This window comes from Heterodontus francisci, chromosome 1 (assembly GCF_036365525.1).
Source record: "Heterodontus francisci isolate sHetFra1 chromosome 1, sHetFra1.hap1, whole genome shotgun sequence".
NCBI lineage: Eukaryota > Metazoa > Chordata > Chondrichthyes > Heterodontiformes > Heterodontidae > Heterodontus > Heterodontus francisci.
The window spans coordinates 117302317-117329261 of record NC_090371.1 but is presented as its reverse complement, the minus strand read 5'-3'; the positions used below and the strand labels follow the sequence as shown (position 1 = coordinate 117329261).

At 44.3% G+C, this 26945-nt stretch overlaps 1 protein-coding gene across 2 annotated transcripts in view; it reads left to right on the top strand.

Annotated features, from left to right (window-relative positions):
* tusc3 (tumor suppressor candidate 3) overlaps nt 1-26945 on the top strand; it is a 650020-nt gene that overhangs the window by 128139 nt on the left and 494936 nt on the right. The window lies entirely within an intron of this gene.

The following is a 26945-nucleotide window of genomic DNA, read 5'->3' as shown; positions in this document are numbered from 1 at the left end:
TGGAGATTTGATAGAGGTGTACAAGATTATGACAGGTTTAAATAAGGTTGACAAAGAAAATCCGTTCCCAATAGCTGATGGAACAAGGACTAGGGGACACAGCTTGAATGTTTTGGGCAAGAGATACAGTGAGAATGTGAGGAAGAACCTTTTTACGCATTGAGTGGTAATGATCTCGAACTCGCTGCCTATGATAGTGGTGGAGGCAGAGACTAACAATGATTTCAAAAGGAAATTGGTTGGACATTTGAGGGAAATAAACTTACAGGGCAACAAGGATCGAGCCGGGGAATGAGACTGACTGCTGTCCGGAGAGCTGACGTGGACTTGATGGGCTGAATAGCCTCCTTCTATGCAGAAATTATTTAATGGGCTGGATTTTATTCCGGCGACAGGAGTTCCAGAGGCAGGCTATCTTCACCCTCTATTAACTGGCCGCTGTCGGGGATGCCATCCCTTTAAGGGACAAGCTCCCCAATTGGAAGGCCAGCAGCGCTACCGTGAGCGGTGGCCACTGCCAGTACTGCAGGAGGCCCTGAAGATGAGAAGAATGATGAAGGCCCTGGGACAGGTAAATGGGGTCAGGGTTGCCAGGGATATTCACGCAGGCCCCAGCGACATGGTCGGGTGGGGAGGTGATAGTGAAGTTGTGGGGATGTCTTCCAGGGGGCTGGCCTTTGCTGCCTTGGGGGCGCTCCAGAGGCCTTGAATTGCCCCCAAATGATGGACCCCCTGACCCTGCTGGGAGGCTGGTGGTGTCTTCCCGTGGTGACGCGTCCCTCCACGTTCTGGTAAATTGAGGTGAAGTTGGAAGAGGCCCTGAAGTGGCCTCGTCCTTGGCATTCCCTGTCCAGGACTAAATTGGAAGGAGTCGGGAAGGTGACAGGCACTCCACCCCTCGTCTTCATACAAAATTTTATGGGCCCCCTGCCTCTGTTCCCATTCCTAGGGATGCATAAAATTCAGCTCTATGACTCCATTAAAACCATTCTACCTTTGCTGCATGTTTGTCTAATCTCAGAATTTAAACAAGCTATCATTTCAAGGCTACCACTAGGGGGCCTAAACACAACTCCCGCGACAGTCTTAAATCCTTTTCTAATTCTTATTTCTGCCAATAAAGTCTCCACTGCCTGCTTACCTCTTATTATATCCACTCTTACTAGTTAAGGGATTTCATCCTTAATCACTATGGCTGTTCCTTCCCTTTACTATTTTCCCTATCTTTGCTTATAACCTGGTATATTTAATTCCCAGTCCTGACCGTCTTGTAATGGCTACCATGTCATATCCTCCAAGTTGAATTTGTACCTGCAATTTATTTAATTTGTTCCTTATACTCCATGCGTTTGCATAATGTTTATTTGGGCCACATACCGTGACCTGTCCTTCAGCTCTAATGTTTTCTTACATTTCTTACTTCTCTCTCCTGGCTTAATTACTCCACATCTTTTAGTTTTCCCTTTACCTGTTGTGCCTAATATCTAATCTCTGACTGTTATTCTACTCTTTTTTGTTAGTTTTTGAATGATAATCTATACTACATTTTCCACCAGAGCCCTCCCCTTCACTTACTAGTTTAAAGTCCGTGTGACCACTCTATTTATTCTTTTCGCTAGGACCCTGGTCCCAGCCTGGTTCAGCTCAAGCCCTTTCCAGTGATACAGTTCCTTCCTGTCTCAATACTGGTTGCCAGTGTTCCATGAAATGGAACCGCTTTCCCACACCAATCCTTCAACCACAGGTTCACATCTGTAATCTGTTTATTCCTCTGCCAATTTGCACAAGATTTGGGTCATAATCCAGAGATTATAACCCTTGCTGCCCTGTTTAGCTTGTAGTTCCTGGTACTTTCCAAACAAGACTTCTTGCCTGCTCTTCCCAATGTTGTTGGTCCCAACTTGGATTACAATGACTTGATCCTCCCACCTTCTCCAGTATCCTTTTAAGCTGGTTCGATATATCCCTAACCCTGGCACCAGACAGACAACGTACCATGTGGGACTCTCAATTTTGGTTACAAAGTATGCTATCTGTCCCCCTTATTATTGAAACCCCTACAGCTATCACATTATGCTTCCTTCCTCTTTCCTCTCCTCCCAGCTTTGGACAGCTTCCAAGGTGCCATGGTCTGAATTCTGGCTTTCTTTCCGATAGTCTTTATCCTTATCTTCACAGGTAGTAAGTAGATTGTACCTGTTGGATAGGATCAGTTTCTGCATATACTTGTTCTCTACCTCACCTGGGTTCCCCTTACTCTGCACATTATTGGTCACACCAACCCTGTTCTGGACCTGCACTTCTCTATGGGTTGTGGTCGAAACTTGGAGTAAACTGTCTAGATACTTTTCCTCTCCCTTATGTGCCCAAGTGTCTCCAACTTGTGCTTCTGCTTAATGACTGAGTTGGAGAGATTTGAGATGGAGACATCTACTGCTGATAGATATGTTTACTTGGGATAATCTCACTGTCCAAAAACTCCCACATACTGCAGTCCAGACACACAACCTGCTCTGCCGTATCCTGGTCTAGATTATTTAGATGTTTTATATCAATCTTTTAGTTTGTTGTAAACATTTTTTCTTTCGTTTTCTACACGCTAACTTTCATAAGCACTAAAACACTGGAAAAAAATTGTAAATGTCTCCATTTAGTAGATGGCCATCTAAACTTACGAAAAATGTTTTGCCAGTAGGTATGTTAGGGCATCCAACTGCCTAACCATAACCTTCACCCAAGCATCAGACATGGTAAGGTTAGCGTCATTACAATAAATATTCTTTATAGCCAATTTCATTAAAGTGCAACAATATTTCTCTAGTCTGATTAAACTCTTCAACTCCACCCACTTCCTCCAAATAAAAGGTGTTGCTATGGATACCCACATGGGTACTAGCTATACCTGCCTTTTTGTGGGATATGTGGAACATTCCCTGTTCCAGTCTGACTCAGGCCCCCTCCCTTACCTCCTCTGGTACATTAACTGTATCAGTTCCTGCTTCCTGCTCTCGCCCTGAACTGGAAAGTTGCATTGATTTTGTTTCAAATTTCCACCCTTCTCTTAGCTTCATATGGTCCATTTTTGACTCTTCTGTTCCCTGCCTTGACTTCTCTGTCTCCATTTCTGTGGATAGACTATCAACCAATATTCATTATAAACGCATGGACTCCCACAGCTACATGCACTACACTTGTTCACACCCCACTTCCTGCAAGGACTCGATTCTATTCTCCCAGTTTCTCCGTCTCCATCACATCTATTCAGAGGCTGCAACCTTCCATATTAGGGCATCAGATATGGCTTCCTTTTCCCTCAACTGAGAATTCTCCTCCACCGTGGTTGACAGGGCCCTCAACCGTATGCAATCTATTTCATGCACTTCTGCTCTCACCTCTTCCCCTGCATCCCAGAACCAGGATATGATTCCCCTTGTCCTCACCTTCCACCCCACCTCTGTATTCAATAGATCATCCTTTCCGCCACTTCCAGCGTGATGCCACTACCAAACACATCTTCCTCTACCCTCCCCTTTAACATTCCAAAGGCACCGCTCCCATCATGATGCCCTGGTCCACCCCTGAGTGACCCCGAACACCTCCCCCCTTTTCTATGGCATCTTTTCATGCAAGCACAGGAGATACAGCACCTGTCCTTTTACCTCCTCCCTTCCCACTGTCTTGGGCTCCAAACACTCCTTCCAAATGAAATGGCAATTTACTTGTGCTTTCAATTTAGCATACTGCATTCGTGATTGCAATGTGGTCTCCCGTACACTGGGAAGACTAAATGCAGACTGGGTGACCGTTTTGTGGAACACCTCTGCTCAGTACACAAGTGCGATCCCAAGCTTCCTGTCACTTGTCATTTTAATTTTTTTTATTTGTTCATGGGATGTGGGCGTCGCTGGCAAGGCCAGCATTTATTGTTCATCCCTAATTGCCCTTGAGAAGATGGTGGTGAGCTGCCTTCTTGAACCGCTGCAGTCCTTGGGGTGTAGGTATACCAACAGTGCTCTTAGGAAGGGAGTTCCAGGATTTTGAGCCAGTGGCAGTGAAACAACAGTTATATAATTCCAAGTCAGGATGGTGTGTGGCTTGGAGGTAACTTGCAGATGATGGTGTTCCCATGTATCTGCTGCCCTTGTCCTTCCAGGTAGTAGAGGTCATGGGTTTGGAAGGTGCTGTCTAAGGAAGCCTTGGGTGAGTTGCTGCAGGACAGCTTATAGATGGTACATACTGCTGCCACTGTGCGGCAGTGGTGAAGGGAGTAAATTGTGAATGGGGTGCCAGTCAAGTGGGCTGGTTTGTCCTGGATGGTGTCGAGCTTCTTGAGTGTTGTTGGAGCTACTCCCATCCAGGCAGGTGGAGAGTATTCTGTCACACTCCTGACTTGTGCCTTGTAGATGGTGGACAGGCACTGGGGAGATAGGAAGTGTGTTACTTGCCACAAAATTCCTAGCCTCTGACCTGCTGTTTTAGGCACAGCATTTATGCGGTTGGTCCAGTTCATTTTCTGGTCAATGGTAACCCCCAGGATGTTGATAGTGGGACAATTCAGCGATGGTAATGCCATGGAACATCAAAGGGAGATGGTTAGATTCTCTCTTGTATGAGATGGTCATTGCCTGGCATTTGTGTGGCATGAATGTTGCCACTTATTAGCCCAAGCCTGGATATTGTCCAGGTCTTGCTGCATTTCTACACGGACAGCTTCAGTATCTGAGGAGTCGCAAATGGTTCTGAACATCATGCAAGCATCAGCCAACATCCCCACTTCTGATCTATGATGGAGGGAAGGTAATTGATAAAGCAGATGGTTGGGCCCAACACACTACCCTGAGGAACTCCTGGGACTGAGCTGATTGGCCTCCAACATCCATCTTCCTTTGTGCTTTGTGCCAGCCAGTGGAGAGTTTTTCCCTTGATTCCCATTGACTGCAGTTTTGTTAGGGCTCCTTGATGCCATACTCGGTCAAATGCTGCCTTGATGTCAAGGGCAGTCACTCTCACCTTGCCTCTGGAGTTCAGTTCTATTGTCCATCTTTGGACCAAGGTTGTAATGAGGTCAAGAGCTGAGTGGCCCTGGCGGAACCCAAACTGAGCGTCACTGAGCAGGGTATTGCTAAGCAAGTGCCGCTCGATAGCACTGTTGACGACACCTTTCATCACTTTTCTGATGATAGACAGTAGATTGATGGGGCAGTAATTGGCTGGGTTGGATTTGTCCTGCTTTTTGTGCACAGGACATACCTGGGCTATTTTCCACATTGCTGAGTAGATGCCAGTATTGTAGCTGGGGGCGCGGCTAGTTCAGAAGCACAAGTCTTCAGAACTATTGCTGGAATGTTGTCAGGGCCCAAAGCCTTTGCAGTGTCCAATGCCTTCAGTCATTTCTTGATATCACGTGGAGTGAATTGGATTGGCTGAAGACTGGCATCTGTGATACTGGGGACCTCAGGAGGAGGCTGAAATGGATCATCCACTCAGCACTTCTGGCTGAAGATGGATGCAAATGCATGGATGTGCTTTGCACTGATGTGCTGGGCTCTCCCCATCGTTGAGGATGGGGTTATTTGTGGCGCCTCCTCCTCCTGTTAGTTGTTTAATTGTCCACCACCATTCCCGACTGGATGTAGCAGAACTGCAGAACTTAGATCTGATCCATTGGTTCTGAGATCGCTTTGCCCTGTCGCTTGCTGCTTCCACTGTTTGCCATGCAAGTAGTTCTGTGTTGTAGCTTCACCAGACTGACACTTCATTTTTAGGTATGTCTGGTGCTGTTCCTGGCATGCCCTCCTGCACTCTTCATTGAACTAGGGTTGGTCTCCTGGCTTGATGGTAATGGTAGATTGGAGGATGTGCCGTGCCATGAACTTACAGATTGTGGTTGAATACAATTCTGCTGCTGCAGATGGCCCACAGAGCCTCATGGATGTCCAGTTTTGAGTTTCTAGATCTGTTTGAAATCTATCTCATTTACCGCAGTGGTACTGCACACAACATGATGGAGGGTTTCCTCAATGTGAAGATGGGAGTTCGTCTCCACAAGGACTGTGCGGCGCTCACTCCTATAAATACTGTCATCACAGGTGAATCGGCGACAGATAGATTGGTGAGGACAAGGTCAAGTAGGTTTTTCCTGCTTGTTGGTTCCATCACTATCTGCCACAGACCCGGCCTAGCAGCTATGTCCTTTAGGTCTTGGCCAGCTCGTTAAATAGTAGTGCTACAGAGCCACTCTTGTTGATGCACATTGAAGTCCCCCACCCAGAATACATTCTGAGCCCTTGCCACCCTCACTGCTTCTTCCAATTGGTGTTCAACATGGAGAAGCATGATTCATCAGCGGAGGTGGGGGGGTGCGCAGTAGGTGGTAAACAGCAGGAGGTTTCCTTGCCCATGTTTGATCTGATGCCTTGAGACTTCATGGGGTGAGGATTCAATGTTGAGGACTCGCAGGGCATCTCCCTCCCAAATGTATACCACTGTGTCGCCACCTTTGGTGGGTCTGTCCTGCCAGTGGGTCAGGACATATCCAGGGATGATGATGGTGGTGTCTGGGACATTGTCTGTAAGGTATGATTCCGTGAGTATGACTATGTCAGGCTGTTGCTTGACTAGTCTGTGGGTTGGCTTTCCCAGTTTTGGCACAAGCCGCCAGATGTTAGTAAGGAGGACATTGCAGGGTTGACAGGGCTGGGTTTGCCTTTGTCGCTTCAGGTGCCTAGGTCGATGCCGGGTTGTTCGCCTGGTTTTGCTCCTTTTCTTAGACTTTGTAGTGGTTTGACACAATTGAGTGGCTTGCCAGGAGAGGAGCAGACCTGTGGGGGGAAACATGGAGCTGGGAGCAGTTACATAAGCCCGAGGATCGCAGCCTACAGCACTTACCATACAGAACAGGAGCGGACCTGCGGGGGGACCACGGAGGGGGAGCAGTTAAATAAAGGCCAAGGATTGTGGCCTACAGCACTTACCTAGAGCAGCGGACAGGAGTCGAAGTGTGCCTGAGTTTGAAAAAAAGTGAACAGTTATATCACAGGAAAGCTGTAAGGTGATGGTTGGTGAGTAACTGCTGTTAGGGAGTATATGTAAAAAGCTGGGTTAGTACACAGCTACAAATTAGAAAAAAACTTTAAATTAAAATTCATGTAACTACCTTATAATTAATTAAGGCATACAAGCAGAAGGGAAAAGCTGTTGAGTCTACTGTTCTGTTTTATTCTAAAGCAGTAAGGTTTATTACAGAGGTTATTACTACTATTGGTAACATTTTAATAGAGTATATTAATAGTGGTAAGGTAGATTAGTTTTGGTAAGTGGACATCATAGCGAAGCAGGTAGGTGATTGGCTGGGTGATACTTCGGAGCTCCAAATAGCGCGAGATGGGAGAGAGAGCGGCGAGGCACAGGGAGCTTGTAGTTGAGTATCTGCTGGGTATTTTCTTACTTATTTTCTTTTTTGTGCAGATTTTTATTTTTTCAACATTTAAGTCTATCTACCAAGTAGAAGCTGAAATATTAGTAGCCGTTAGGTGGTTACCCGTTTGTTCATTTTATTTATAACCATTTTATTGTGTTTATTTTACTTCCAATTTTAGTGCAGTAAATAAATAATTCGAGTCATGGCAGGGCTGCTCACACCCATTGAATGCACATCCTATGCCATGTGGGGACTCCAGGACCTTGCCCAAGTCCTGGACAAATACATGTGCAGAAAGTGCTACCAAACGTAAAAACTTGAGCGCTGCATCTTGGAACTCGAGGAGCAGCTGGAGTGACTGAGGTGCATTTTCAGGGATGAGAGATAACGTGGATAGCACATTTCAGGACCTCCCCCTCTCTGATGCTGAGCGTTCTGTACTCAGCAAAGGACTCAGTTTTATCCCCTTACGCCCCCACCTCAATGAATTTCGCACTCGGCATGACGTTGAGCTCTTCTTCCGTCGCCTCCGCCTCCGGGCTCACTTCTTTGACCAGGAGTCCTCCCCCCGACCAGCAGACCCATTCACCCGCCTCCAGCATTCTCCCTCTACCTGGACCCCTCACCCTGGCCTCTTACCCGCTCTTGATCTCTTCATTGAAAACTGTCGGCGAGACATTGGTCGTCTCAATTTCTCTGCCCCCCTCACTCACTCTAACCTGTCCCCCTCTGAACTTGAGGCACTCCGTTCTCTCAGGTCTAACCCCGACATGGTCATCAAACCTGCAGACAAGGGTGGTGCTGTTGTTGTATGGCGTACCGACCTCTACCTTGCAGAAGCTCAACGCCAACTCACAGACACCTCTTCCTACCTCCCTCTGGACCATGACCCCACCAGCAGTTCCGAAGAAGGGTCACTGACCCGAAACTGCCAGACCTGCTGAGTGATTCCAGCATTTCTTGTTTTTGTTGGAGCACATTTCAGGAGATGGTCACCTCACAGCTTAAGAGAGTGCAGGCAGGGAGGGACTAGGTGGCTGCTAGACAGACAAGACAGATAAGGCAGGTAGTGCAGGAGACCCCGGAGGGCATCCCACTTACTAACCAGTATTCAGTTCTGAGTACTGATGGGAGAGAGGGTTCCTCTGGAGAGCATCATGACCACTGCACCATGGGTGGCTCAGCTGTGCAGGGAGGGAGGAGAATAGACAGGAAAACAATAATGGTGTGGGATTCTATAGTTAGGGGAACAGACAGACATTTCTGTGGTTGCAGACCTCATTCCAGGATGGTATATTGCCCCCCTGGTGCAAGATTCATGGTTATTGCTGAGTGGATATAGAGCATTCTGGAGGCAAGGGTGAACAGCCAGAGATCGTGGTCCACATTGGTACCAACAATATAAGTAGAAAAAAGGATGAGGTCCTGCAGGCTGAGTTTAGGGAGTTAGGAAAGAGATGAGCAAGCAGGACCTCAAAGGTAGTAATCTCCAGATTACTCCCAAGGCCATGTGATAGTGAGTATAGAAATAGGAGAATACACCAGATAAATGCATGGCTGGAGAGAGGGTGCAGGAGGGAGGGCTTCAGATTTCTGGGGCTTTGGGACCGGTTCTGGGGAAGGTGAAACTTGTACAAGACAGACGGATGGGAACCTGAGGGCAGTTTCAGATTGGACAAATTCAAGGCAGGGAACAGGAGGCAGAAAATTAGTGAGCGGCTCTGATCGACAGAAGAAGCAAAGGTTAAAAAATGTGTAGCACAGGTATTTGGCAGTGTTAAAAGGTATTTATTTAAATACAAGGAGTATAGCAAATAAAGATGGTGAGCTGAGGGCACAGATAGACACGTGGCAGCATGATATCATTGCTATCACGGAAACTTGGCTTAAAGGGGGCGGAAGTGGCAGCTCGACATCCCTGGATATAGAGTTTTCAGGCACGATGGAGAGGGAGATGAAAAGGAGGGGGTGTAGCATTATTGGTTAAGGAATCAATTACAGCTGTGAGGAGAGATGATATGCTAAATGAATCATCAAATGAGGCCATATGGGTTGAGCTGTGAAATAAAAGGGGCAACCACACTACTAGGAGTGTACTATAGACTCCCAAATAGTGAGAGGGAAATAGAAGAACAAATATCTAGGTAAATTTCTGAATGCAAAAATAATAGGGCAATAATAGTTTGGGATTTCAACTACCCTAATATCAACTGGGATATGAAATTCTTGAACTGCATTCAAGAGAACTTTTTTAGCCAGCACGTAACAAGCCCAACGAGAGGGGGCACAATTCTAGATTTAGTCTTAGGAAATGAAGCTGGGCAAGTGGATGAAGTAGCAGTGGGTAACCATTTTGGAGAGTTGACCATAATACAGTTAGATTTAGCATCATTATGGAAAAGGACAAGGATAGAACAGGAGTAAAAGTTTTAAATTGGGAGAAGGCAAAATTTACGAAGGTGAGAGATGATCTGGCAAAGGTGGACTGGATACAGCTACTTGAAGGAAAATCAGTGGCAAAACAGTGGGAAGCATTCAAAAGCAAGATTCTACAGGCACAATGTAGACATGTACTGCCAAATCTAGAGCACCCTGGTTATCTAGAAGCATACAGGGTAAGATAATGCAGAAAAGGAAAGCTTATGTAAGTCGCAAAAAATTTAATACTTTAGAAAACCTAGAAGAGTATAGAAAGTGCAGGGGTGAAGTAAAAAAGGAAATTAGGAAAGCAAAGAGATGTCATGAAAAATTATTGGCAGGTAAAATAAAGGAAAACCCAAGGATGTTTTATCAGTACATTAAGAGCAAGAGAATAACTCAGGAAAGAGTAGGGCATATCAGAGATGTGCAAGGTAACTTATGCATGGATGCAGAAGATGTGTGGGTTCTTAATGAGTACTTTGTCTTCACAAAGGAGAGGGATGGTGCAGATATTGTAGTTAAAGAGGAGTGTGAAATATTAGATACAATAAGCATAATGAGAGAGGAAGTGCGAGAGGGTCTGACATCCTTGAAAGTGGATAAATCACCAAGGCTGGATGGATTGTATCCCAGGCTGTTAAAGGAAGCCAGGGAGGAAATAGCGGATGCTCTGAGGATCATTTTCAAATCCTCACTAGATACAGGCAAGGTACCAGAGAATTGGAGGTCTGCAAATGTTGTGCCATTGTTTAAAAAGGATGCGAGGAATAGACCAAATAATTATAAGCTGGTCAGTCTGACCTCGGTGCTGGGCAAATTATTAGATTCAATTCTGAGAGATAGGATAAACTGTCACTTAGAAGGGCATGGAGTAATCAGGGATAGTCAGCATGGATTTGTTAAGGGAAGATTGAGTCTTACTAACTTCATTGAATTTTTTGAGGAAGTAACAAGGAGGATTGATGAGGGTAGTGCAGTGGATATTGTCTACGTGGATTTTAGTGAGGTATTTGACAAGATCCCACATGGAAGACTGGTCAGAGAAGTAAAAGCCCATGGGATATAGGGGAATGTGGTGAGTTGGATCCAAAATGGCTCAGTGACAGGAAACAAAGAGTAATGGTCAACGGATGTTTTTGTGAATGGAAGGTGGTTTCCAGTGGCGTTCCACAGGGCTCAGTGTTGGGTCCCTTGCTGTTTGTAGTATACATTAATGATTTGGACTTCAATGTGGGAGGCATGATGGGAAATTTGCAGATGAGACAAAAATTGGCCATGTAGTTGATAGTGAAGAGGATAGCTTTAGACTCCAAAATGATATCAATGGTTTGATTGAGTAGGCAGAAGAGTGGCAAATGGAATTCAATCCAGAGAAGTGTGAGGTAATGCATTTGGGGAGGCCGAATAAAGCAAAGGAATACACAGTAAATGAAAGGATATTGAGAGGGGTAGAGGACGTAAGAGACCTTGTTGTGCATGTCTACAGGTCCCTGAAGGTGGCAGGACAGGTAGACAAAGATGAAGAAAGCATATGGAATGCTTTCCTTGATTGGCCGAGGTATAGAATACAAAAGCAGGGATGTAATGCTGGAACTGTATAAAATGCTGGTTAGGCCACAGTTGGAGTATTGCATTCACTTCTGGTCACCACATTACAGGAAGGACACTTTTGCTCTGGAGAGAGTACAGAGGAGATTTACAAGAATGTTGCCAGGGCTTGAAAATTGCAGCTATGAAGAAAGATTGGATCAGCGATGGTTGTTTTCCTTAGAACAGATGAGGCTGAGGGTTTGTACAAAATTATGAGGGGCCTAGATAGACAGGAAGGATCTGTTTCCCTTAGTGGAGAGGTCAGTTACCAGGGTGCACAGATTTCAGGTGATTGATTGAAGGATTAGAGGGGACATGAGGAAAAACATTTTCACCCAGAGGATGGTGGGTGTCTGGAAATCGCTGCCCAGATCAGTGGTGGAGGCAGAAACCCTCAACTCATTTATAAGGTACCTGGACCTGCACCTGAAGTGCTGTAACCTGCAAGGCTATGGCCCAGGTGCTGGAAGGTGGGATTAGATTGGGCAGCTTGTTTTTTCAGCCGACGCAGACATGATGGGCTGAATGGTCTCTTTTTGTGCCGGTTCTGTGACTAGGCCATTTCGGAGGGCATTTAAGAGTCAACCACATTGCTGTAGGTCTGGAGTGACATGTAGGCCAGACCAGGTCAGGATGGCAGATTTCCTTCCCTCAAGGACATTAGTGAACCAGATGGGTTTTTACAACAATCGACAATGGTCACCATTAGACTAGCTTTTAATTTCAGATTTATTAATTGAATTCAAATTTCACTATCTGCCATGCTGAGATTCAAATCCATGTCCCCAGAGCATTAGCCTGGGCCTCTGGATTACTAGGTCAGTGACATTACCACTATGCCACCGCCTCCACCTTACTCCCACTCTCACCTTTCTGTCCGTCGCCTGCTATAGTGTTCCAGTGACGTTCAACGCAAGCTCGAGGAACAACACCTCATCTTTTGACAGAGCATTTTACAGTCTTCCAGACTCAACATTGAGTTCAATAATTTTAGATCGTAACTTTTGCCCCTTTTTTTCCTTTTTCCGTTTTTTTTTTGCTGTTCGCCCTACCCCCGTTTCTTTCTTAATCTCTACTTTGTGTATGGACAGCTGCTATCCTGTTGCTAGACTGCTACTTTAACATCTAAGTAGATCTGTTGCTACACCTTTTGCTGAAAGAACTATGTGATGCCTGCTGCTGATGAATTGCCTTGAACCCATCATAGACTATTAATCAAATTGCCTGGAGAGACTTCGAGTGGCATCCGACTATTCGACACTGGGACACCTCACCAATCTGGAAATATCCTACCAGACTGTGATAACCAATTATTTTATTATTCTTAAGAAACCATTGCAACTTTAAACACCTTTTTTCCCCAGTTAACTGATTTTTGAATGTATGTGTGTGTGCATGAGGGTTAGGAAGAATCAGGAGTTATAAAACCATTTCATACATATAGATTTTTTTCTCATTTGTTTAAAACTTGATTTATTGATAAATAATAATTTTGTTGCTGTTAAAGAGACCTGGTTTGGCGTGCTTTATTCTCGGGGATAAATAAAGTGTTCAATTTGGCTATTTTTCCGGTAGGTGGGAAACGTTACTAATATGCTGTGACTTGTGGAGTAGTGGGACTGAATTAACAGTGCATTACTCCTGCCTTGGATGTAACAACTGACAAACAATACATCCTCATGTCATTGCTGATCTTAAAAATGGAGCAGAATTTTTGTTCCTTCAAATGTTCTTATTGGAATACCTTTTACAATGCACTGATAACCTTGGAAAATAAGATCCTGCTGCTTACAGAAAATTGCATATTTGTATCTACAAGCCAGAAAGAAACCTTATCAGTCAATAAACTCATTTAATTTTACTGAAAAATTGCTGCACAATAGATATAAATTATATGGGTAGAAAATTTGACTGTGGTCTGAATAATTTATGTGGTAAAGTCTTCGTAGTTCTGAAAAAGGAAACCTTATTTATGGCATGCTTGGAGCAGAACCATTCATTGTTGTCATATTGCAGTCTCTTAGGTGTTCTATTAAAAAGTGAAGTGAGGAAAGTTGCTGTCAGTGATTTCGTAACATAGTACAATGAAATGCTTTAAAAGCACAAGCAGTTCTGTTAGTAGACTCAGGAAATCCACTGAAAATTTTGCTCAATTGCTGCAGAAATTGCAAATTATATAGTGTTACAACCAGGTGAGAAAGAGGTCCAGGGTTCCTTTTCAGCCTTCACCTGGTCTTACTGTAACAGGGTTTTATTTTAAACACCCCGTGTTTTAGCTTCCCCTTGGTGAATCCTTGCTCACTGCTTTCCAATTATAAGGCAAAGAAACCAGCACAAACAGGCTTTCAGGTTTAAAGAAGAAAGATTGAAATTTATTAAACTTAAACTCTAATTCAGTTGACGCCTATGGATACATGATGCACCCACGCTAGCATGCATATGCGATACACACATGCAAATAGAGACAGAAAAGAGCAGAAGAAAAATAAAGTGGAAAAGCTTGAGGCAATATCTGAAGGGTTGTTGTTAAGGTTCTTCGAGCTCACTGTAGGTAGGTGGTAGATTGTAGGTAGATCTTGCTTTTCATTGGGGCCCAGTGTTCTTCTTAAACCTTGTTCACTGTCGGAGACTTTTCTCTCTTGGGGTTCATGTTTCTTCAGTGGGTTTTGGAGTTCCGTGAAAGAGAGATGGGAGCAGACAGGAGAGGCTGTGGCGAGTCAGCCAGGAGAGGTCTTTTCAATCTAGGAGCAAACAACTTTGTGCCGGCTGTCAGTTCAAAACTGTACAATTCAGAAACCCCCAGGTTGCCAAGCAGGTTAGTCATGGATTGTATTGGAGCAGGGGAAAGCTCCTTTGTTCCAAGAAGTTAATATGCAAAAGTGCCTTTCCAGCTAGGGGCCTAGCAACCCCTTGTTACAGGCCTTCTCTTCGTTTCAGCAACAATTTGAAATTTAATGTTCATGTGGCAAAATTAATGTGCCTCATTCTTGGCAGTTGGGGGCCTGCATGACAATAGACCTTTGTTCACTTAAAAATTCTTTTCATTTGAGCAATAATGAGAAAAGATATATTAGAAAAAAGAAACTTAAACCTTAAACAAAATAATGTGGCAGTCTGATAAACTGCCATAATTTTCTAGTACACCTTTGGTTTTCACCAATCACACATGTTTAAAATGATGTAAATGTTGTGCTCTGTTTTCAAAGCTTTTGGACTGTTAGCTCACATTTTGATAGGTATGGGTACTTCAGTTGATTCAATTATGCTGTGCTTTTAGTATGTTGTTAATCTGGAAATCTGTTACTATTTATACCATGAGTGTGGGCATGTTAAATGTGGGACAATTTTATATTATTTCAAATCACCTCATTTGCATAATGCATTCACTCATCGGAGCTGGAAAGTGTTTTCTACAATCTTATGTCTATAGCCACAGCTCGCGCAGCTTTTATAAACATATTTTAGGAATTTCTTACAGGCCTACTTTAAATTTGTATCACTGTGATTTATTGAGACTGTCAATACTAACACAAAAAATGGTAATATTGTAATATCACTGGCATAGTGAAGCATTTACTGCTTCAATTCCCCTTTTGGAAAGGTGCAAAGTGTGGAACTGAAGAAAGATGTGTATTGTATTTACCAAAGCTTAGCAGTGATGTCTCAACATATTCACAATTTCTGTGCATGTTTCATGGCTGTAGCCACCCAAGCTCTCCGTCACTGCCCAGTGTGGACTGCCACTCATTCCCTTGCAAGTTTGAGAGCAGCCTGCTTCCTGTCCTATCCCATTGGATCTTGATTCACAACCATTTTCTCAGTGCCTCAGAATCTAAACAGAGCCCGCAAAGTATTGGTGTCACAGTCATTGGCACAATGATTTGCTGTTCGTAGTGGGAAAAGTGTTGAAGAGAAAACTTTGCAATCTTTTGATTCTGCTGCTGAAAAACATCTCAGTAGAGGATCATTGCTTTGCTAATCTACTTGTGCCAAAAATAAAAATGACCAAATGTAGCAATCTGTGATTGATTACTGGCGACCACTGTATGGCACTAGTATGATCTGGAGGAAAGAAGGCTTTTTCCTACCGGGGCGGATGAAGTTTTTCCTGGAATAAAAAAGAGTGCCCCTTTTTCTCCAAGTAACCTGTCAGTGAAATTGTATTCTCAGAAATCACAGGTTTATATAGCTGCGTTCCTGCAATTTTCTTAGTGGTTCATTAATTATCATTGAATCATGGAATGGAATGCAGCACAGAAAGAGGCCATTCGGCCCGTCATGCCCGTGCCAGCTCTGCAAGAGCAACTCAGCCTTTTCCCCATAGCCCTGAAAATCTTTACTCTTCAGATAATTATCCAGTTCTCTTTTGAAAGCCTAGATTGAATCTGCCTCCACCACACTCTCAGGCAGTGCATTTCAGATTGTAATCACTCACTATATCAAAAAGATTTTCCTCATGCCCCCTTTATTTCTATTTCCAATCATCTTAAATCGATGTCCTCTAATTTTCGACTCTTTCATTAATGGGAACAGTTTCTCCCTATCTACTCCGTCCAGACCTTCATGATTTTGAGCATCTCTATCAAATCTCCTCTTAATCTTCTCTTTAAGGAGAACAGCCCCAGCTTCTCCAATCTATCTGAGTAACTGAAGTTCTTCATGCCTGGAACCATTCTTGTAATTCTTTTCTGCACTCTCTCTAATGCCTTCACATCCTTCCTAAAGTGTGATGCTCATAATTAGACACAATACTCCAGTTGAGGCCAAACCAGTGTTTTATAAAGGATTATCATAACTTCCTTGCTTTTGCATTTTGTGCTCCTATTTGTAAAGCCCAGGATCCCAGTGCTTTATTAACTGCTTTCTCAACCTGCTCTGCCACCTTCAATGATTTGTGCACATATACCCCCAGGTACCTCTGCTCCTGCACCCCCATTATGAAGAAAAGAAGGACATTTGCCCATTTATTGTTTAGAAGAATTTCACCTCCCTATGAATTTGAGCAATAACATTTGGGAGAAACCTGACAAAAACTAGGCCCTCAAAGTTTGAGATTTTGAGAAGTTAACAAGGAAGGTGGTCACTTTTTATTCAAGTGCAAAAATGTCAGCACCTTCACTCAATTTGTCATTTAGTTGCATCAACAGTGTTGTTGTCTTGTTCTCCAAGTCGAATGCAGTGAACTACATTGAGGGCTGCCAGCAATGTCTGCATTTACCTGATATAGCTGGAAATTATCAGCAGAGTTTACTTTTGGAACACGACAGAAAGTGGAATCCAACCAATTTCAAATGAATTGGAGATACCAAAGAAGAAGGACTTGTGGAACTTGTATTTATATAGCACCTCTCATGACCTCGGGATGTCCCAAAGCATTTTACAACCGAATGAAGTACTTTTGAATTCTTGTCACTGTTGTAATTTGGAAAAGGCGGAAGCCAGTTTGTGCACATTAAGGTCCCAAAAAACAACAATGTGATAGCGACCAGATAATTTAGTGATATTAGTTGAAGAATAAATAATGGCCAGGACACTGGGGAAAACTCCCCTCCTGTTCTTCGAAATTGTGCTATGGGATCTTTTACATCCAACTGAGAGGGCAGATGTTGGTTTAACATCACATCCTAAAGGCAGCACCTCTGCCACTGCAGAATTCCCTCAGTACAGCACTGGAGTGTCTGCCTAGATTTTGTGCTCAAGTCTCTCAAGTGGGATTTAAACCCATAAACTTCTGATTCAGTAGCATGAATTATATCACTGAGCTATGGTGAACACCGGCATCAAAGCAGGAAAGAAAGTAACTTGGTGAGTGCCTTTATGTGCACATTTTCAGCAAAGGAATAACAGATTCTGTTCAAAGTGGCAGTTTATGTTCCAGCTGACTTTATTTTATGTTTGGGAAGTCAGACGCTTTCACATTCCCCATTTTTGAGAACACATTTGGTATTGTCTTTCAATATGTGGCATGTGTAGTTGAAAAATATGGTCCCCATAACAATGGGACAGTAGCAATTGGAGTTGATTTGAATATCTGACTTTATATTCCCCTCAGTCAGGGTCCTGAAAAAAGGTTATAAACCCTGCCAAGCCTAGAGCGATAGTGGCTAAAGAAAAGGTGCAAATAAAAAGGGTAGGGAATCAGGTTCATTTCTGCCATTTGCCTTATGCCATAGTTTGTGAAGTAAAATTCTGCCACCTATCCTGTTCGATGCAATTCTCAGAGTGCATGCTGATTTACAATACAGGATGCATTTCAAAAATTGATACATGTTGACACAGTTGCAATGTGCTTGATTCCTTAAATTTAAAAAAAAGGTGCATAAAAAACAGAAAACAGCAAGTATAATTGACCTTATGTTGCGAGTCATTTATAAGAAACTTTAAATGAGTCTTATGCCTTTTTATCTGGTTGGCATTTTTAAATTAGCATGAATAATCACTAGATAAATAGACAGATAAGTAATTCTGGTTACCATTGACCAGAAACTGAACTGGAGTAGCCATATAAATACCGTGGCTACAAGAGCAGGTCAGAGGCTAGGAATCCTAAGGCGAGGAACTCACCTCCTGACTCCCCAAAGCCTGTCCACAAGGCACAAGTCAGGAGTGTGATGGAATACTCTCCACTTGCCTGGGTGGGTGCAGCTCCAACAATACTCAAGAAGCTCGACACCATCCAGGACAAAGCAGCCCGCTTGATTGGCACCCCATCTACAAACATTCACTCCCTCCACCACCGACGCACAGTGGCAGCAGTGTGTACCATCTACAAGATGTACTGCAGCAATGCACCAAGGCTCCTTAGACAGCACCTTCCAAACCCGCGACCTCTACCAACTAGAACGACAAGGGCAGCAAATACATGGGAACACCACCACCTGCAAGTTCCCCTCCAAGTCACACACCATCCTGACTTGGAACTATATCACCGTTCCTTCTCTGTTGCTGGGTCAAAATCTTGGAACTCCCTTGCCAACAGCACTGTGGGTATACCTACCCCAAATGGACTGCAGCGGTTCAAGAAGGCAGTTCACCACCACCTTCTCAAGGGCAATTAGGGATGGGCAATAAATGCTGGTCTGGCCAGCGTCGCCCACATCCCATGAATGAATAAAAAAAATATATAATGAATAAATATTGCTATACGTCAAGTTCATAATATTAAAACAGAAAAGGAAAACAAACAATTTTTAATGCCAGGAGGGAATGTTACTCTATATTGATCCAAAAATTGTTGCTGAATATGTTTTTAGTTTCTTTTGCTGTTAGAAAATAAGTATAATTTTAATGAAATCTCCAGCTTCCAACTGCATAAACCAATTGTCCAATATCTTGATCCCAGTACTACAGTAATTCATTTTTATCAGTTCATTAAACTGAAAAATTGTATTTCAAAGTAATTGTTTTCCACTTATTTGGTGGTAACTATTTGCTACTTAGCAGATATGATTTGAGTTTTTTCCCTGACATCAGAGTAATTTTTGAGAAGCTGTCAGAGTAATTGGTAAAACTGAAATATTTGGGAAGCCAAAAATGTCAATGTGGACTGTTTTATAATTGATTTTCATTTAATTAGGATTTTGCTACTAAGTAAACAGAAGTTTTCTGTGTTAATGTTCATTCTGTATTGTGGTTAAAAAAATTCCTGCCAAATATATTTCAGTCAAGAGAAAAGATGTAACTTGTTTGTAAAATAAATAGCTGCTTGCTCCCCTGGTAGTCTAGTGGGTAAAGAGATGACTTGGTGTAGCAGTGAGACATGTAAACCAAAAGGTTCCTGTTCAGGTTCCAACCTGTCCTAAGTTGTTTCATTGTAGGGTTGGCAATGAAGATGCTGCATTTGGCCTCAGAACCCCAAGCTAGGAAAGGAAATATGAACTAGAGTTCCCACTCATGATTTCTTTTCTGAATATTTTGTAATAGAAACTGCCTATGCATAGTTATTGTGCTCTATTATAGCCTTCTGCCAGAGGTGGTGCTGTAAGGCCTTCATTTGGCATCTCCAAACCTCAGCCTGTGTTGCAGAGAAACTCCCATTCTCCAACTAACTCCACTTCCCTATTTTTCCACAGTGATGTACACTTTTAACTGTTAAAAGTTGCTTGAACGTTTTCACAGTGAAAGCAGTAACATTGAGTAAGACGATTTTATGCTTTTACACCATGTAAATTTACTCTGAAAAGAGCAGTTGTTTCCTTGAAAAAAGTAGGTCTTAGAAGAACTGGTAGGCATCAATGTTTCAGGCCGCATACTGTGCTCATTGTCTGGAGGAATAACTGGAATTAGTGGAAACAGTGGGTTTATACATGGTGGAGAATGGGAATGTGGGCGGGATCTTACTGCTGATAAGTCATTACATGTTCTTATTCTTGCTGCTATTAGTCAGCTAATTGTGTTCCGTGATAGGTCAGTACATGCTATTGTTCTTGCTGCTGATTGGTCAGCTATTGTGTCTTGAAGTAAGTCGATACATACCAGTGAATGGGACAAGTCAGCTGTCATCAAGCATGCTCGATTCAATAACCACTGCATTGAATAGTCCAATTCCAAACACACATTATCCATTATGTCCTGGCATACAAGTTGCATCAGGAAGGCTATGGAGATCTATCATCACCTCACTGTCTCCCAAGATAGTGGCCTGCTCATCAATGATATCTGGCTACCCCTACTCAAGAAACAAATCCCTACCTGCTCTGTAGCCAACATACCCCAACAGGAACAATAGTATGTATGCCACGAGAGACCATAGCTGACCAATAAGCAGCAAGGACAATGCATGTACGGACCTATCAGGGAACACAATTAGCCAATTAGCCTACCAATAGCAGGAAGAACAAGACCATGTAATGACCCCTCAGCAGTAATATCTCGCCCAGATTCACATATAAATCTAGAGATGCCGGAAATACTCAGCAGGTCTGGCTGCATCTGCGGGGAGAGAACCAGAGATAACGTTTTAGGTCAGTGATCCTTCTTCAGAACTGGCAGATATAAAAAATGTAAAAGATTTTAAGCAAGTAAAGTGGGGGTGGGGCAAGAGATAACAAAAGAGAAGGTGTTGATAGGACAAGGTCACAGAATAGCTGACCAGAAGGTCATAGAGCAAAGGCAAACAATATGTTAATGGTGTGTTGAAAGACAAAGCATTAGTACAGATAGGGTATTAATAGACTGAAAACTGAACTACCACAAGCACAAACATGAAAAAATCAGTGGGTAGGCACAGTAGAAACAAACTGAACAAACTAAAATAAAATGAACACAAAAAAGAAAAAATAACTAAAAATAAAGGTAAAATGAGGACCCGTCATGCTCTGAACTTATTGAGTGCCCGACCTCATGGAGAGCCATATATGGCAGCACTTGGCGTGGAGGCAGGAGCAGCGCACTGACATGTACAGTATGCATGCTACATTCTGTAGCATTGACTGGTCAGTGGCGCTGGTGACGGAGAGATGTTTGGAGTGGATATAATTTGCACCCGAGCTGTTGCTCCCCTCTAGCTATCTGAAGCACCAGCCAAGGACTGAGGCAGTCACTAAGGAGGGTGAGGATTCCACCCCTCATGGGGCACCATCATCATCAGTCTCTTTGGCCCCTCTGACTGGTGGACCATCAATGCAGCAGAGACCAGTGATGGAGGCTGCCACTGCATTGACGCCAGTGCAGCAGCCTCTCAAGGTATCTGACTGGCACCTCCATGAAGAGGACAAATGCCATGTGCATCTCAGCTGCAAGCCAAGACAAGCGAGTAAGCTGCCTCCACCTCATCCGATGTCACCAGGGGAGCACTGTGTAGAAGTGGCTGGGAGCAGAGGCCACCTTGCTGGGCAGAGCTCTGAGTAGTTCACTGGAATTTGTCTCACCTGTAAGTGTACATTGTTTTCATTTTCAGCACAACGTAAAATTGACATGAGGTCAGGCGTACGAGCTTTCATTCTTTAATGATGAGACTGGAAAAGAGGGAAGTGGTGGTGAAGGAAATCAAGGGTCCTTAAAGGGGGGCAGTGACATATGTTCATCCTTCATTGTCTGTAAGAGTCGATCTATTCCAGGCTGCGACTTCAATGGGAATGTTCTCACAGGCAGCTCAAAGTGAGTTCCAGACCATGCCGGTCTCATGAGCTGGAAGGGCTCAGCTGAAACATGCCTGGATAAGATGTTCCCTGACGTTGACAGAACCATGACGAGACCCTCAAGTCCTGCACCAGACCTGGCCACCTCTCCGTGCAACCAGGGCACCTCTGTGTTCTGCATCTTCCTCCTCCTCGTCCTCTTTCTGCTGCTCGTTCATGTCCTGCTCCTTCTCTCCCTCCAGTGAGTTGTGTCATTTCAGGGCCTCGTCCTCTTCAAGGTCCACACATCTCTGCGGGGCTATGTTATGTAGCGTACAGCAGACCGTCACAATGCGCGACACCCTTGCAGGAATATACTGCAGGGTGCCACCTAACTGGTCCAGGAACCAGAAACACATCTTCAGAAGGCAGCTCGATGGTGGTCCTTGTGAGCAGTTGGCTTCGGTTGTAGGGCCCCTGTGGCTTCTTCTTGGTCTCATAAAGGGGTGAGTAGCCATCTCATCAACAGATAACTCTTGTGCCCTAGAATCCTTCCATGCAGTCTGGGCGAGGGTGGGTTGGGGTGGGGGGGGGGGTGCATTGGGGGAGGTGGAATGAAGAGCTCCAGCACCCTGGACTGCTGGAGATGAAGGAATCATGGAGGATGAAGGAGCCAAATGACCACCTTCTATGCTGTAGACATTCTATGATTCCATGACTCTAAGGGATACCCTTTGTTTCCTAGAATCCATCACCACAGTTTAGGGGGTGGAATAAAGAAATGCGGCATCTGGACTGCCAGTAGATGACGGAGTCATGGCAGCTGCCAGGAAAACAACATGTGCAGGAAGCTCTTGTTGTGGTCGCAAACCAGTTGAACACTGAGGGAGTGGAAGCCAGTCCTGTTGATGAACATCACCAGTCAGTCACTCAGTGCCTTGATGGTCACATGATGCCCTGCACCTGGTGGATTACAGCGATGGAGGCAAAACCCATTGCCCTTTGTGCCTGCAAAGTCCCATCCATCTGGATTTGTCTGTACTATCCAGCTCTCGTTAATGGGGCATCAGTGACCTGCGAGATGTAGTGGTGTGCAGCCATTTGCGGGAAGCCACCAAGGTCTGCAGCTGCTCCTTGGAAGGTGCCAGAGGCAAAGAAGTTCAAGGCTACAGTGCTGTGAGTATGAGGTCTTCCATCATGAGGGCACAAATCTCTGTGACCATCTGCCTGGATAGTCGCAGTCTCCTGCAGTACTGGTTCTCCAACATCTCGAGGTAGTTCTGTCATCAACGGTAGATCCTATGCTGAGGGTACGGTCACCATTGTCTTCCTGCTCCTTGTCCCTCTCCGCTGCTCTCCTCCTTAGCTGTGCCTCAGTGGGTAGTACTCTCACCTCTGAGTCACAAGGTTCCAGGCTCAAGTCCCCCTCTAGGGCTTGAGTACATAAAATCAAGGCTGACACTCCAGTGCTATAATGAGGCAGTGCTGCACTGTCAGACGTGTCATCTTTCAGATGAGACGTTATACCGAGGCCCCATCTGCCTGCTTGGGTGAATGTAAAGGATCTCGTGACACTATTTCGAAGAGAGGTAGGGGAGTTATCCCCGGTGCCCTGGCCAATATTTATCCCTCAATCAATAACACAAAAATACAAATTATCTGGTCATTATTGCATTTCTGTTTGTGGGAGTTTGTCTGCTACATTTCCTACATTACGACAGTGACTACATTTGTTATGATCCCTGTGGAGATCGCCAACAAACCAAAAGAATAAAATTCACTCACTGAGCCCAATTTCGGAAACCATAAACAAACAGACAAGATTTCACTTTTAAAAATTTTACTTTAACACTCAAACCAAAGCCAACATTAACTAAACATGAACTAACAGTTAAATCACAGTTTATATACATATTTAAAAAAAAATAAGGGTTACACGTTAATTAGCAGATGCATCAAAGATAGTCCTTGCTTATTCTCTGAACTGTCTTATTGGCAAGATGGCGTCAAACAGTCCCACAGTACAACAAAATCAGAATCTTCCTCAGGTAGTTGTTCAAGTCCTGTCCTCCAGGATTCAATTTTGAAAGTAATGAGCCCCTGTCGATAGCGAGCGATGCAATATTCCTTTTAATGGTTTGGTTTTGTCGCCACTCAAATAACCTTGGCCTTGCCCTCTACCATCCTGATGGTGTGGTACCACAGATAACTCTTTCAGTTACTGATGACAGCTGCCATAGGTCATTCATAAGCCCTCAGTCTAGGCTTTTTTGCCTGCAGTCACACTGCTTCAACCAGCTGCTTTGCAGTCTGATGCTATTCCAAGCAGCTTCTTTGGAAGCTCAGAGTTCTTCTCAACTCTCAAAAGTCTCCTGGTCAAAATTGAAATTTAACCTCCAGTCACATGTCCTTGGTTTTTCTCAGTTGCAGGACTTTTTATTTATCTAACCCGGGTTTGACTTCCCAGAACTTGGAAACCTTTCATTTCAATTTTAAGTCAGGGACTATCTAAAAAAAATAATCAAAAACAAGCTGTATAGAACTCAGTCTACACAGGAAGACTCCATCACACATTTCAAAAATACTTCACTGTCTGAACAGCGCTTTGAGCTGTCCAGTGGTTGTCAAAAGTGCGATATAAATGCAAGTTTTTTTTTCTTCTGTCATGCCCAGGCCTCTGCCTCTCTTACTGGGGATGTTGCTCCTCATTGTCACTAGACCCACAATCTGAGATTCATGCTTCTATTACCAGCAATTACCTTCCTTGCCCTCAGCTGGACTCCCTATACTGTCTGGAAGCCTTACCCCCTTCTCTTATGCCCCAGCGATGCCAGAAGGTGACGACACCCTGCATTGCCCATGTGCATACAGAACACTCTCCAGGCAACCTGTGCACACTCGATGGCACCTGTGTGTCAAAGGCTGAGTGTCCCCCTCAGCTGTGCTCCCTTTTATTGGCCCACCTAATTTCAAGTAGCAACCATGACTGGCTCCCCACTGTGTTGCTGCTTCCATGCACTTGGTCTGCTCCTGACCCAGGGTGCAACCCGTGCACCCCCACCAAAATCCCAAATTGGCCTTCAGTGAGCTCATTCCCAAGTCGGGCAGATTTACGAGGCCCACATTCCCCTGTCCTGATGTAGTTCACCAGCATCAGGAGCAGCAACCGGAATCCAGCATGCCAGTGGCGCCACTACTTTTGGCGCCTGCCTGCCTTTGTTCTTGCCTCCAGCGAGACCTAAAAATCCTGCGCCGCCTTTCACCTGAAAAATACATTATTTCTTGACTCACTGGGCTGAATTTAATGCGGCCATCGAAGTTGGGTATTGTGATGTGAGAGGATGGAGAATCGCTCCGGATCCGTCTGCCTGGAAATCAGTGTTCTGACGTCGGTTCCAGATTTTGTCAGTGGCAGGAAAGCACCATGGCGGCCCCAACGCGACGGGAAGCTATTTTGAATTGCTGAAATGCTTATTTAAATGCATCTAAATGTAATTAATACAGATTTAATGATTGGTCCTGAATTTTGTGAACAGCGAGTGACGCTCACATGACTTCGGGTTCACGACCGTTAAAACCTGTCGGCACCGAGGCGAGAGGCCACATTGCTGCGACGAGTATGCAGTACGAACCTACGAATGAGGAGAAGGGGTAGGCCACTTGGCCCTTTGAGCCTGCTCCGCCATTCAATAAGTTCATGGCTGAACTGATTACTCCACATTTCCACCTACTCCCAACAACTTTCCACCCCCTTGCTTACCAAGAATCATTCTACCTCTGCCTTAAAAATATTCAAAGACTCTGCTTCTACCTCCTTTTGAGGAAGAGAATCCAAAGACTCACGACCCTCTGAGAGGAAAAAAATCTCCTCATCTCTGTCTTAAATGGGCGACCCCTTATTTTTAAACAGTGACCCCCTAGTTCTAGATTCTCCCACAAGCAGAAACATCAGGAAGGATCTAAAGGGAGAGCTAAGAAGAGCAAGGAGAGGACACGAGAAGTCATTGGCGGATAGGATCAGGGAAAACCCTAAGGCTTTCTATAGGTATATCAGGAATAAAAGAATGACTAGAGTTAGATTAGGGCCAATCAAGGATAGTAGTGGGAAGTTGTGTGTGGAATCAGAGGAGATAGGGGAAGTGTTAAATGAATATTTTGCGTCAGTATTTACAGTAGAGAAAGAAAATGTTGTTGAGGAGAATACTGAGATTCAGGCTACTAGGCTAGATGGGATTGAGGTTCACAAGGAGGAGGTGTTATCAATTGTGGAAAGTGTGAAAATAGATAAGTCCCCTGGGCCAGATGGGATTTACCCTAGGATTCTCTGGGAAGCTAGGGAGGAGATTGCAGAGCCTTTGTCCTTGATCTTTATGTCGTCATTGTCGACAGGAATAGTGCCGGAAGACTGGAGGATAGCAAATGTTGTCCCCTTGTTCAAGAAGGGGAGTAGAGACAGCCCTGGTAATTATAGACCTGTGAGCCTTACTTCGGTTGTGGGTAAAATGTTGGAAAAGGTTATAAGAGACAGGATTTATAATCATCTTGAAAAGAATAAGTTCATTAGCGATAGTCAGCACGGTTTTGTGACGAGTAGGTCATGCCTCACAAACCTTATTGAGTTTTTTGAGAAGGTGACCAAACAGGTGGATGAGGGTAAAGCAGTGGATGTGGTGTATATGGATTTCAGTAAGGCGTTTGATAAGGTTCCCCACGGCAGGCTATTGCAGAAAATACGGAAGTATGGGGTTGAAGGTGATTTAGAGCTTTGGATCAGAAATTGGCTAGCTGAAAGAAGACAGAGGGTGGTGGTTGATGGCAAATGTTCATCCTGGAGTTTAGTTACTAGTGGTGTACCGCAAGGATCTGTTTTGGGGCCACTGCTGTTTGTCATTTTTATAAATGACCTGGAAGAGGGTGTAGAAGGGTGGGTTAGTAAATTTGCAGATGACACTAAGGTCGGTGGAGTTGTGGATAGTGCCGAAGGATGTTGTAGGGTACAGAGGGACATAGATAGGCTGCAGAGCTGGGCTGAGAGATGGCAAATGGAGTTTAATGCGGAAAAGTGCGAGGTGATTCACTTTGGAAGGAGTAACAAGAATGCAGAGTACTGGGCTAATGGGAAGATTCTTGGTAGTGCAGATGAACAGAGAGATCTTGGTGTCCAGGTACATAAATCCCTGAAGGTTGCTACCCAGGTTAATAGGGCTGTTAAGAAGGCATATGGTGTGTTAGCTTTTATTAGTAGGGGGATCGAGTTTCGGAGCCACGAGGTCATGCTGCAGCTGTACAAAACTCTGGTGAGACCGCACCTGGAGTATTGCGTGCAGTTCTGGTCACCGCATTATAGGAAGGATGTGGAAGCTATGGAAAGGGTGCAGAGGAGATTTACTAGGATGTTGCCTGGTATGGAGGGAAGGTCTTACGAGGAAAGGCTGAGGGACTTGAGGTTGTTTTCG